General features: G+C 46.4%; 6 non-coding genes across 6 annotated transcripts; all 6 read right to left on the reverse strand.

Annotated features, from left to right (window-relative positions):
* Positions 1 to 561: 561 nt before the first annotated feature.
* Positions 562 to 752, reverse strand: LOC130349553 (U2 spliceosomal RNA). Its single transcript, XR_008886850.1, has one exon. It is a non-coding gene; the product is annotated as a U2 spliceosomal RNA (small nuclear RNA).
* A 2,079-nt stretch (positions 753 to 2,831) lies between these two features.
* On the reverse strand, positions 2,832 to 3,022 carry LOC130349554 (U2 spliceosomal RNA). The gene has a single exon (XR_008886851.1). It is a non-coding gene; the product is annotated as a U2 spliceosomal RNA (small nuclear RNA).
* A 2,088-nt stretch (positions 3,023 to 5,110) lies between these two features.
* On the reverse strand, positions 5,111 to 5,301 carry LOC130349487 (U2 spliceosomal RNA). The gene has a single exon (XR_008886795.1). It is a non-coding gene; the product is annotated as a U2 spliceosomal RNA (small nuclear RNA).
* A 2,086-nt stretch (positions 5,302 to 7,387) lies between these two features.
* LOC130349488 (U2 spliceosomal RNA) lies at positions 7,388 to 7,578 on the reverse strand. The gene has a single exon (XR_008886796.1). It is a non-coding gene; the product is annotated as a U2 spliceosomal RNA (small nuclear RNA).
* Positions 7,579 to 9,668: 2,090 nt separating this feature from the next.
* Positions 9,669 to 9,859, reverse strand: LOC130349489 (U2 spliceosomal RNA). Its single transcript, XR_008886797.1, has one exon. It is a non-coding gene; the product is annotated as a U2 spliceosomal RNA (small nuclear RNA).
* A 2,091-nt stretch (positions 9,860 to 11,950) lies between these two features.
* LOC130349490 (U2 spliceosomal RNA) lies at positions 11,951 to 12,141 on the reverse strand. Its single transcript, XR_008886798.1, has one exon. It is a non-coding gene; the product is annotated as a U2 spliceosomal RNA (small nuclear RNA).
* Between the last annotated feature and the right edge of the window lie 278 nt (positions 12,142 to 12,419).

The following is a 12,419-nucleotide window of genomic DNA, read 5'->3' on the forward strand; positions in this document are numbered from 1 at the left end:
AGCATTTGTCTTTGCCTTTGCAATACCACAGAAGCAATGCATGGTCAATGTACAGCAATGACACACCTGTGTGAACAGCCAGGAGACCCCCCCCCCCCATGTTATGTTACATAGTTACATAGTTAGTACGGTCGAAAAAAGACATATGTCCATCACGTTCAACCAGGGAATTAAGGGGTAGGGGTGTGGCGCGATATTGGGGAAGGGATGAGATTTTATATTTCTTCATAAGCATTAATCTTATTTTGTCAATTAGGAACATTCAGCACCCACCCGCTATCAAGGCAGCTGCCTATCATGTCATGCCCTACCTGCACAGGTGTGCTGGCTACTCAAATGATCCAATTAAGGAGGCCATTTAGTCAGCAGCAGCAGAAGTCCTGTGCCTGGACGCTCCAACAGGGGCCAGACACAAGCAGAAGCAGAAGCAGCAGAAGCAGCAGCAGCACCACCTTTTGTTTTTTGGCTGCAGCAGCAGCAAGGCCCACAGGGCTGGCTAGCTGGCTAGCCAGCAAGCAGGTAGCAATGAAAGTAGGAATCTTTCTTTTTAACCCTGTAAGGGGGTGGTGCACTGTACCCGAAGATACTGCCATATCGGGTCAATGCATAGGGCGACGGAAGCAAGCTTCGAAATCGGCCCCCGTTCTCAAAAATCCATTTAATATATGGTCCCCAGATAGGGGACGTATCAGATATTAAACTGATAAGAACAGATACTACACTTGATCTTAGCCAAAAGGCCGAGAAGCGATAACCGTGAAAGGGGCGGGCCCAACAAGGTCCCCTTCATGGGCACTATCACTGCTTGCTGTCAGGGAGGCTGCCAGACAATTTTCCATGCACACTCTGGGCTGGGGGGCAGTCAACCACCAGTACACACAGCAGAACCTAAACCCATACCATTATTGCTAAGCAGCAAGACAGGGGCCCATTGCACTCCCACGGGGCCTTTTTAAATGCAATCCATAACCCGGATTTGCCAGGAACCCTTCTTACTCCTCCTACTTGCATGTGACACTGGGCTTAGGATCTGCATAGGAAACACACACACAAGCACACACCTACCTTTGTTGCCTGCAGATGCCTCCTTGGCTGTCCCCAAACGGTATCAAACCAACACCCACGGGAAGCTGTAAGCATAGAGGACATGCCTGCACCCCATTGGACTTACCTGTGTGGGTTAAATCCGGGTTATTTGACAACCTATGGCGGTGATGGTTCTGCTCAGGCAGAGCAGTGCTGATGCTCCTCATAAAGCTGTCGCTGCTGTGAAGGTTCTAGGTGACATCACAAATCCCTTTGGTTACATACACAACAAAGCTGGGTTGTTGTTGTTTACACTCTGCAAGGCCTGTGGAAGTGAGTGACATCATAGCACTGTAGTTCTGAGGGTTCAAGATGGATGCAACAATCTCCTGTTGCTTCTATGAAGGCCGTAATAGACGACATCACCAAACAGCTCCATAGTCACATACACAGCAAAGGAGAGATGTTGTTTACACCTAGTGATGTCAGTGGTATTGAGTGACATCACAGCACAGTGCTAAGGCTCCTGGGCCTGGACACAGCAGCGGCTGCAATATCTCAACGGAGAATACGTTTATATCTATGTGTGTGTGTGCGCATATATATATATATATATATATATATATATATATATTTCTCCGCCGAAATCACTTTTAAACCCATTTCCACCTTTTTTTCCCTTCTCTTCCTCTTACTTTTTTTTCACGTTTTTTTACGTTTTTCTCCTTTTCGCCTCTTTTCTGGGCGTATTATTCTTCTTTTTCTTCTTTTTTTTCGTCTAATGCATACCCCATCAGTGCAGCAATGCTTATTCAATACCGCCAGCAGATGGAGACACTGGGGGATAATTTTCTAAGGATTTATACTGATTTTTCCTGTCTGAATTTGTCGCACAGAAAGTTGCAGGCCAAATATGTGTGACATTTCTGCGACTTTAGCTTCTAGAGCATTTTTACAACATTATACATAGGTGCTGAATACATAAAAAGCGACTGTTCAGCGACAGACAAGTCGCATCGGCTGAAAGTAGGCCAGAATGTCAGTCCATGTTGGAGCAGGTTTAGATACAGTCTAAAGCATAGATCTCAAAGTCTGTGCACAGAATTTAGCAAGGGCCTCGCACCTTCTGATGCATCAGGTAGGTGCACAATAGCATAGCCTAACCCTCTGTACTTTGGTCTATATTGATGCGGGACATAGACAGCCAGCTGATGACCAATCCATTAGTGCAATGGATGGCTGGAAGCATTTGTCTTTGCCTTTGCAATACCACAGAAGCAATGCATGGTCAATGTACAGCAATGACACACCTGTGTGAACAGCCAGGAGACCCCCCCCCCCCATGTTATGTTACATAGTTACATAGTTAGTACGGTCGAAAAAAGACATATGTCCATCACGTTCAACCAGGGAATTAAGGGGTAGGGGTGTGGCGCGATATTGGGGAAGGGATGAGATTTTATATTTCTTCATAAGCATTAATCTTATTTTGTCAATTAGGAACATTCAGCACCCACCCGCTATCAAGGCAGCTGCCTATCATGTCATGCCCTACCTGCACAGGTGTGCTGGCTACTCAAATGATCCAATTAAGGAGGCCATTTAGTCAGCAGCAGCAGAAGTCCTGTGCCTGGACGCTCCAACAGGGGCCAGACACAAGCAGAAGCAGAAGCAGCAGAAGCAGCAGCAGCACCACCTTTTGTTTTTTGGCTGCAGCAGCAGCAAGGCCCACAGGGCTGGCTAGCTGGCTAGCCAGCAAGCAGGTAGCAATGAAAGTAGGAATCTTTCTTTTTAACCCTGTAAGGGGGTGGTGCACTGTACCCGAAGATACTGCCATATCGGGTCAATGCATAGGGCGACGGAAGCAAGCTTCGAAATCGGCCCCCGTTCTCAAAAATCCATTTAATATATGGTCCCCAGATAGGGGACGTATCAGATATTAAACTGATAAGAACAGATACTACACTTGATCTTAGCCAAAAGGCCGAGAAGCGATAACCGTGAAAGGGGCGGGCCCAACAAAGTCCCCTTCATGGGCACTATCACTGCTTGCTGTCAGGGAGGCTGCCAGACAATTTTCCATGCACACTCTGGGCTGGGGGGCAGTCAACCACCAGTACACACAGCAGAACCTAAACCCATACCATTATTGCTAAGCAGCAAGACAGGGGCCCATTGCACTCCCACGGGGCCTTTTTAAATGCAATCCATAACCCGGATTTGCCAGGAACCCTTCTTACTCCTCCTACTTGCATGTGACACTGGGCTTAGGATCTGCATAGGAAACACACACACAAGCACACACCTACCTTTGTTGCCTGCAGATGCCTCCTTGGCTGTCCCCAAACGGTATCAAACCAACACCCACGGGAAGCTGTAAGCATAGAGGACATGCCTGCACCCCATTGGACTTACCTGTGTGGGTTAAATCCGGGTTATTTGACAACCTATGGCGGTGATGGTTCTGCTCAGGCAGAGCAGTGCTGATGCTCCTCATAAAGCTGTCGCTGCTGTGAAGGTTCTAGGTGACATCACAAATCCCTTTGGTTACATACACAACAAAGCTGGGTTGTTGTTGTTTACACTCTGCAAGGCCTGTGGAAGTGAGTGACATCATAGCACTGTAGTTCTGAGGGTTCAAGATGGATGCAACAATCTCCTGTTGCTTCTATGAAGGCCGTAATAGACGACATCACCAAACAGCTCCATAGTCACATACACAGCAAAGGAGAGATGTTGTTTACACCTAGTGATGTCAGTGGTATTGAGTGACATCACAGCACAGTGCTAAGGCTCCTGGGCCTGGACACAGCAGCGGCTGCAATATCTCAACGGAGAATACGTTTATATCTATGTGTGTGTGTGCGCATATATATATATATATATATATATATATATATATATATATATATATTTCTCCGCCGAAATCACTTTTAAACCCATTTCCACCTTTTTTTCCCTTCTCTTCCTCTTACTTTTTTTTCACGTTTTTTTACGTTTTTCTCCTTTTCGCCTCTTTTCTGGGCGTATTATTCTTCTTTTTCTTCTTTTTTTTCGTCTAATGCATACCCCATCAGTGCAGCAATGCTTATTCAATACCGCCAGCAGATGGAGACACTGGGGGATAATTTTCTAAGGATTTATACTGATTTTTCCTGTCTGAATTTGTCGCACAGAAAGTTGCAGGCCAAATATGTGTGACATTTCTGCGACTTTAGCTTCTAGAGCATTTTTACAACATTATACATAGGTGCTGAATACATAAAAAGCGACTGTTCAGCGACAGACAAGTCGCATCGGCTGAAAGTAGGCCAGAATGTCAGTCCATGTTGGAGCAGGTTTAGATACAGTCTAAAGCATAGATCTCAAAGTCTGTGCACAGAATTTAGCAAGGGCCTCGCACCTTCTGATGCATCAGGTAGGTGCACAATAGCATAGCCTAACCCTCTGTACTTTGGTCTATATTGATGCGGGACATAGACAGCCAGCTGATGACCAATCCATTAGTGCAATGGATGGCTGGAAGCATTTGTCTTTGCCTTTGCAATACCACAGAAGCAATGCATGGTCAATGTACAGCAATGACACACCTGTGTGAACAGCCAGGAGACCCCCCCCCCCATGTTATGTTACATAGTTACATAGTTAGTACGGTCGAAAAAAGACATATGTCCATCACGTTCAACCAGGGAATTAAGGGGTAGGGGTGTGGCGCGATATTGGGGAAGGGATGAGATTTTATATTTCTTCATAAGCATTAATCTTATTTTGTCAATTAGGAACATTCAGCACCCACCCGCTATCAAGGCAGCTGCCTATCATGTCATGCCCTACCTGCACAGGTGTGCTGGCTACTCAAATGATCCAATTAAGGAGGCCATTTAGTCAGCAGCAGCAGAAGTCCTGTGCCTGGACGCTCCAACAGGGGCCAGACACAAGCAGAAGCAGAAGCAGCAGAAGCAGCAGCAGCACCACCTTTTGTTTTTTGGCTGCAGCAGCAGCAAGGCCCACAGGGCTGGCTAGCTGGCTAGCCAGCAAGCAGGTAGCAATGAAAGTAGGAATCTTTCTTTTTAACCCTGTAAGGGGGTGGTGCACTGTACCCGAAGATACTGCCATATCGGGTCAATGCATAGGGCGACGGAAGCAAGCTTCGAAATCGGCCCCCGTTCTCAAAAATCCATTTAATATATGGTCCCCAGATAGGGGACGTATCAGATATTAAACTGATAAGAACAGATACTACACTTGATCTTAGCCAAAAGGCCGAGAAGCGATAACCGTGAAAGGGGCGGGCCCAACAAGGTCCCCTTCATGGGCACTATCACTGCTTGCTGTCAGGGAGGCTGCCAGACAATTTTCCATGCACACTCTGGGCTGGGGGGCAGTCAACCACCAGTACACACAGCAGAACCTAAACCCATACCATTATTGCTAAGCAGCAAGACAGGGGCCCATTGCACTCCCACGGGGCCTTTTTAAATGCAATCCATAACCCGGATTTGCCAGGAACCCTTCTTACTCCTCCTACTTGCATGTGACACTGGGCTTAGGATCTGCATAGGAAACACACACACAAGCACACACCTACCTTTGTTGCCTGCAGATGCCTCCTTGGCTGTCCCCAAACGGTATCAAACCAACACCCACGGGAAGCTGTAAGCATAGAGGACATGCCTGCACCCCATTGGACTTACCTGTGTGGGTTAAATCCGGGTTATTTGACAACCTATGGCGGTGATGGTTCTGCTCAGGCAGAGCAGTGCTGATGCTCCTCATAAAGCTGTCGCTGCTGTGAAGGTTCTAGGTGACATCACAAATCCCTTTGGTTACATACACAACAAAGCTGGGTTGTTGTTGTTTACACTCTGCAAGGCCTGTGGAAGTGAGTGACATCATAGCACTGTAGTTCTGAGGGTTCAAGATGGATGCAACAATCTCCTGTTGCTTCTATGAAGGCCGTAATAGACGACATCACCAAACAGCTCCATAGTCACATACACAGCAAAGGAGAGATGTTGTTTACACCTAGTGATGTCAGTGGTATTGAGTGACATCACAGCACAGTGCTAAGGCTCCTGGGCCTGGACACAGCAGCGGCTGCAATATCTCAACGGAGAATACGTTTATATCTATGTGTGTGTGTGCGCATATATATATATATATATATATATATATATATATATATATTTCTCCGCCGAAATCACTTTTAAACCCATTTCCACCTTTTTTTCCCTTCTCTTCCTCTTACTTTTTTTTCACGTTTTTTTACGTTTTTCTCCTTTTCGCCTCTTTTCTGGGCGTATTATTCTTCTTTTTCTTCTTTTTTTTCGTCTAATGCATACCCCATCAGTGCAGCAATGCTTATTCAATACCGCCAGCAGATGGAGACACTGGGGGATAATTTTCTAAGGATTTATACTGATTTTTCCTGTCTGAATTTGTCGCACAGAAAGTTGCAGGCCAAATATGTGTGACATTTCTGCGACTTTAGCTTCTAGAGCATTTTTACAACATTATACATAGGTGCTGAATACATAAAAAGCGACTGTTCAGCGACAGACAAGTCGCATCGGCTGAAAGTAGGCCAGAATGTCAGTCCATGTTGGAGCAGGTTTAGATACAGTCTAAAGCATAGATCTCAAAGTCTGTGCACAGAATATTTAGCAAGGGCCTCGCACCTTCTGATGCATCAGGTAGGTGCACAATAGCATAGCCTAACCCTCTGTACTTTGGTCTATATTGATGCGGGACATAGACAGCCAGCTGATGACCAATCCATTAGTGCAATGGATGGCTGGAAGCATTTGTCTTTGCCTTTGCAATACCACAGAAGCAATGCATGGTCAATGTACAGCAATGACACACCTGTGTGAACAGCCAGGAGACCCCCCCCCCCCCATGTTATGTTACATAGTTACATAGTTAGTACGGTCGAAAAAAGACATATGTCCATCACGTTCAACCAGGGAATTAAGGGGTAGGGGTGTGGCGCGATATTGGGGAAGGGATGAGATTTTATATTTCTTCATAAGCATTAATCTTATTTTGTCAATTAGGAACATTCAGCACCCACCCGCTATCAAGGCAGCTGCCTATCATGTCATGCCCTACCTGCACAGGTGTGCTGGCTACTCAAATGATCCAATTAAGGAGGCCATTTAGTCAGCAGCAGCAGAAGTCCTGTGCCTGGACGCTCCAACAGGGGCCAGACACAAGCAGAAGCAGAAGCAGCAGAAGCAGCAGCAGCACCACCTTTTGTTTTTTGGCTGCAGCAGCAGCAAGGCCCACAGGGCTGGCTAGCTGGCTAGCCAGCAAGCAGGTAGCAATGAAAGTAGGAATCTTTCTTTTTAACCCTGTAAGGGGGTGGTGCACTGTACCCGAAGATACTGCCATATCGGGTCAATGCATAGGGCGACGGAAGCAAGCTTCGAAATCGGCCCCCGTTCTCAAAAATCCATTTAATATATGGTCCCCAGATAGGGGACGTATCAGATATTAAACTGATAAGAACAGATACTACACTTGATCTTAGCCAAAAGGCCGAGAAGCGATAACCGTGAAAGGGGCGGGCCCAACAAGGTCCCCTTCATGGGCACTATCACTGCTTGCTGTCAGGGAGGCTGCCAGACAATTTTCCATGCACACTCTGGGCTGGGGGGCAGTCAACCACCAGTACACACAGCAGAACCTAAACCCATACCATTATTGCTAAGCAGCAAGACAGGGGCCCATTGCACTCCCACGGGGCCTTTTTAAATGCAATCCATAACCCGGATTTGCCAGGAACCCTTCTTACTCCTCCTACTTGCATGTGACACTGGGCTTAGGATCTGCATAGGAAACACACACACAAGCACACACCTACCTTTGTTGCCTGCAGATGCCTCCTTGGCTGTCCCCAAACGGTATCAAACCAACACCCACGGGAAGCTGTAAGCATAGAGGACATGCCTGCACCCCATTGGACTTACCTGTGTGGGTTAAATCCGGGTTATTTGACAACCTATGGCGGTGATGGTTCTGCTCAGGCAGAGCAGTGCTGATGCTCCTCATAAAGCTGTCGCTGCTGTGAAGGTTCTAGGTGACATCACAAATCCCTTTGGTTACATACACAACAAAGCTGGGTTGTTGTTGTTTACACTCTGCAAGGCCTGTGGAAGTGAGTGACATCATAGCACTGTAGTTCTGAGGGTTCAAGATGGATGCAACAATCTCCTGTTGCTTCTATGAAGGCCGTAATAGACGACATCACCAAACAGCTCCATAGTCACATACACAGCAAAGGAGAGATGTTGTTTACACCTAGTGATGTCAGTGGTATTGAGTGACATCACAGCACAGTGCTAAGGCTCCTGGGCCTGGACACAGCAGCGGCTGCAATATCTCAACGGAGAATACGTTTATATCTATGTGTGTGTGTGCGCATATATATATATATATATATATATATATATATATATATATATATATTCTCCGCCGAAATCACTTTTAAACCCATTTCCACCTTTTTTTCCCTTCTCTTCCTCTTACTTTTTTTTCACGTTTTTTTACGTTTTTCTCCTTTTCGCCTCTTTTCTGGGCGTATTATTCTTCTTTTTCTTCTTTTTTTTCGTCTAATGCATACCCCATCAGTGCAGCAATGCTTATTCAATACCGCCAGCAGATGGAGACACTGGGGGATAATTTTCTAAGGATTTATACTGATTTTTCCTGTCTGAATTTGTCGCACAGAAAGTTGCAGGCCAAATATGTGTGACATTTCTGCGACTTTAGCTTCTAGAGCATTTTTACAACATTATACATAGGTGCTGAATACATAAAAAGCGACTGTTCAGCGACAGACAAGTCGCATCGGCTGAAAGTAGGCCAGAATGTCAGTCCATGTTGGAGCAGGTTTAGATACAGTCTAAAGCATAGATCTCAAAGTCTGTGCACAGAATTTAGCAAGGGCCTCGCACCTTCTGATGCATCAGGTAGGTGCACAATAGCATAGCCTAACCCTCTGTACTTTGGTCTATATTGATGCGGGACATAGACAGCCAGCTGATGACCAATCCATTAGTGCAATGGATGGCTGGAAGCATTTGTCTTTGCCTTTGCAATACCACAGAAGCAATGCATGGTCAATGTACAGCAATGACACACCTGTGTGAACAGCCAGGAGACCCCCCCCCCCCATGTTATGTTACATAGTTACATAGTTAGTACGGTCGAAAAAAGACATATGTCCATCACGTTCAACCAGGGAATTAAGGGGTAGGGGTGTGTGGCGCGATATTGGGGAAGGGATGAGATTTTATATTTCTTCATAAGCATTAATCTTATTTTGTCAATTAGGAACATTCAGCACCCACCCGCTATCAAGGCAGCTGCCTATCATGTCATGCCCTACCTGCACAGGTGTGCTGGCTACTCAAATGATCCAATTAAGGAGGCCATTTAGTCAGCAGCAGCAGAAGTCCTGTGCCTGGACGCTCCAACAGGGGCCAGACACAAGCAGAAGCAGAAGCAGCAGAAGCAGCAGCAGCACCACCTTTTGTTTTTTGGCTGCAGCAGCAGCAAGGCCCACAGGGCTGGCTAGCTGGCTAGCCAGCAAGCAGGTAGCAATGAAAGTAGGAATCTTTCTTTTTAACCCTGTAAGGGGGTGGTGCACTGTACCCGAAGATACTGCCATATCGGGTCAATGCATAGGGCGACGGAAGCAAGCTTCGAAATCGGCCCCCGTTCTCAAAAATCCATTTAATATATGGTCCCCAGATAGGGGACGTATCAGATATTAAACTGATAAGAACAGATACTACACTTGATCTTAGCCAAAAGGCCGAGAAGCGATAACCGTGAAAGGGGCGGGCCCAACAAGGTCCCCTTCATGGGCACTATCACTGCTTGCTGTCAGGGAGGCTGCCAGACAATTTTCCATGCACACTCTGGGCTGGGGGGCAGTCAACCACCAGTACACACAGCAGAACCTAAACCCATACCATTATTGCTAAGCAGCAAGACAGGGGCCCATTGCACTCCCACGGGGCCTTTTTAAATGCAATCCATAACCCGGATTTGCCAGGAACCCTTCTTACTCCTCCTACTTGCATGTGACACTGGGCTTAGGATCTGCATAGGAAACACACACACAAGCACACACCTACCTTTGTTGCCTGCAGATGCCTCCTTGGCTGTCCCCAAACGGTATCAAACCAACACCCACGGGAAGCTGTAAGCATAGAGGACATGCCTGCACCCCATTGGACTTACCTGTGTGGGTTAAATCCGGGTTATTTGACAACCTATGGCGGTGATGGTTCTGCTCAGGCAGAGCAGTGCTGATGCTCCTCATAAAGCTGTCGCTGCTGTGAAGGTTCTAGGTGACATCACAAATCCCTTTGGTTACATACACAACAAAGCTGGGTTGTTGTTGTTTACACTCTGCAAGGCCTGTGGAAGTGAGTGACATCATAGCACTGTAGTTCTGAGGGTTCAAGATGGATGCAACAATCTCCTGTTGCTTCTATGAAGGCCGTAATAGACGACATCACCAAACAGCTCCATAGTCACATACACAGCAAAGGAGAGATGTTGTTTACACCTAGTGATGTCAGTGGTATTGAGTGACATCACAGCACAGTGCTAAGGCTCCTGGGCCTGGACACAGCAGCGGCTGCAATATCTCAACGGAGAATACGTTTATATCTATGTGTGTGTGTGCGCATATATATATATATATATATATATATATATATATATATATATATATATTCTCCGCCGAAATCACTTTTAAACCCATTTCCACCTTTTTTTCCCTTCTCTTCCTCTTACTTTTTTTTCACGTTTTTTTACGTTTTTCTCCTTTTCGCCTCTTTTCTGGGCGTATTATTCTTCTTTTTCTTCTTTTTTTTCGTCTAATGCATACCCCATCAGTGCAGCAATGCTTATTCAATACCGCCAGCAGATGGAGACACTGGGGGATAATTTTCTAAGGATTTATACTGATTTTTCCTGTCTGAATTTGTCGCACAGAAAGTTGCAGGCCAAATATGTGTGACATTTCTGCGACTTTAGCTTCTAGAGCATTTTTACAACATTATACATAGGTGCTGAATACATAAAAAGCGACTGTTCAGCGACAGACAAGTCGCATCGGCTGAAAGTAGGCCAGAATGTCAGTCCATGTTGGAGCAGGTTTAGATACAGTCTAAAGCATAGATCTCAAAGTCTGTGCACAGAATTTAGCAAGGGCCTCGCACCTTCTGATGCATCAGGTAGGTGCACAATAGCATAGCCTAACCCTCTGTACTTTGGTCTATATTGATGCGGGACATAGACAGCCAGCTGATGACCAATCCATTAGTGCAATGGATGGCTGGAAGCATTTGTCTTTGCCTTTGCAATACCACAGAAGCAATGCATGGTCAATGTACAGCAATGACACACCTGTGTGAACAGCCAGGAGACCCCCCCCCCCCCATGTTATGTTACATAGTTACATAGTTAGTACGGTCGAAAAAAGACATATGTCCATCACGTTCAACCAGGGAATTAAGGGGTAGGGGTGTGGCGCGATATTGGGGAAGGGATGAGATTTTATATTTCTTCATAAGCATTAATCTTATTTTGTCAATTAGGAACATTCAGCACCCACCCGCTATCAAGGCAGCTGCCTATCATGTCATGCCCTACCTGCACAGGTGTGCTGGCTACTCAAATGATCCAATTAAGGAGGCCATTTAGTCAGCAGCAGCAGAAGTCCTGTGCCTGGACGCTCCAACAGGGGCCAGACACAAGCAGAAGCAGAAGCAGCAGAAGCAGCAGCAGCACCACCTTTTGTTTTTTGGCTGCAGCAGCAGCAAGGCCCACAGGGCTGGCTAGCTGGCTAGCCAGCAAGCAGGTAGCAATGAAAGTAGGAATCTTTCTTTTTAACCCTGTAAGGGGGTGGTGCACTGTACCCGAAGATACTGCCATATCGGGTCAATGCATAGGGCGACGGAAGCAAGCTTCGAAATCGGCCCCCGTTCTCAAAAATCCATTTAATATATGGTCCCCAGATAGGGGACGTATCAGATATTAAACTGATAAGAACAGATACTACACTTGATCTTAGCCAAAAGGCCGAGAAGCGATAACCGTGAAAGGGGCGGGCCCAACAAGGTCCCCTTCATGGGCACTATCACTGCTTGCTGTCAGGGAGGCTGCCAGACAATTTTCCATGCACACTCTGGGCTGGGGGGCAGTCAACCACCAGTACACACAGCAGAACCTAAACCCATACCATTATTGCTAAGCAGCAAGACAGGGGCCCATTGCACTCCCACGGGGCCTTTTTAAATGCAATCCATAACCCGGATTTGCCAGGAACCCTTCTTACTCCTCCTACTTGCATGTGACACTGGGCTTAGGAT

This window comes from Hyla sarda, unplaced genomic scaffold (assembly GCF_029499605.1).
Source record: "Hyla sarda isolate aHylSar1 unplaced genomic scaffold, aHylSar1.hap1 scaffold_916, whole genome shotgun sequence".
Taxonomy (NCBI): Eukaryota; Metazoa; Chordata; class Amphibia; order Anura; family Hylidae; genus Hyla; species Hyla sarda.